This window comes from Oryzias melastigma, linkage group LG1, assembly GCF_002922805.2.
Source record: "Oryzias melastigma strain HK-1 linkage group LG1, ASM292280v2, whole genome shotgun sequence".
In the NCBI taxonomy this organism is placed as follows: domain Eukaryota; kingdom Metazoa; phylum Chordata; class Actinopteri; order Beloniformes; family Adrianichthyidae; genus Oryzias; species Oryzias melastigma.
The window spans coordinates 29,618,014-29,619,287 of NC_050512.1; positions in this window are offsets into that span (position 1 = coordinate 29,618,014).

Sequence of the window (1,274 nt, forward strand, 5' to 3'; positions counted from 1 at the left end):
GTTGGACCCAAATCAACTTAAATTTAACATAAACAGTGAAAACTGACTTAAACCTTTACAATATTTTGTCACTTGGATGCATATTAAAGCTGTCTCTTCACATTTGATGCTGGGAAGTGTAAATAATACATAAAAAAACACTTTTTGGCTAAATGTTGAAGCCTGTGAGCCTAATTTATTTCTTCCAGTTGGAATACATGGCAGCCCTCCCGTCGGTCCCACAGAAGGAAAAGGTGGCCTGTGTTTTGAATGAAAAATGACCGGGCTCAGATGGATGTAAACAGGCTGGAGTTGTGCGTGAGAGCTGCAATTAAACGGAGACGTTCGCCTCGTGTAAACACGCCAAAGAGAGAGGAGTCTGTTTTTGTTGACCGAGCTGTGAGCGCACCCCTTCTTCTCAGAGTAAACACTGATTTTACTGAGAGGCTTCACTGTGATGTCAGCTTCACTGAGCTCTCAGGCTGATGCTGCCTGGAGACACAGTGCCCCCTGCAGGAGCAGCATGGAACTGCAGCTCATGTTCAGACATTTGTTTTATGAGCTCCATATGTCTGAGATTAGGAAAAAATGAATTAAACTAGAAAAATCAGGTCATAGGCAGTCAGATGATTTTAAACACACACGATTTTATTGGAAATCGTCCTTGCAGCATCATTTGTCCAAGTAGTGTGTTTTCAAACCAAACTTGACGTTTTTGAACCCACTGTAGTTTTTAGAGATGCTTTAAATTGTCATTTGTGAATATTGCTATTGTTTTTTACTATTGACTAAAATGGAAGAGTTGTGGAGACCGTTGTGGCAAACCTGTCACCCACAACTGAGAGCTCTCTGTAGCTCTAGATTGATATTGATACGCTAAAAATGTTAAATAAAATAAAATTGAATTAAATTCAATTGTTTAGACACTCTCCCACTAGCTTACAGCCCCAATCTAAAAATCAGTAGGACAACAAAAACACAGAGGAATATTGCAGATATCCAGCTGTACAGTTTTGATCCAGGAAAACAAAGATGTTCATGGATCTATTTATCTCCACAGAGCAGAGCAGAGAGGTTGTAGCCTGACTAGTGTATTTTCTTCATCAGAAATAAGCTATTTTTTAAACTGCATTTTTTCATCTGCTCCTGATTCACAATGATTTGAATATTAAATATTCAAAAATGCAATTTTTAACCAAATTTTTCTTTATATGTGTCCTCCATCATCGGAAAACAAAAGGCCACAAGAACATGTTAAAAACACCAAAAAGTTATTTTTTTTTTTTTTTTTTTTT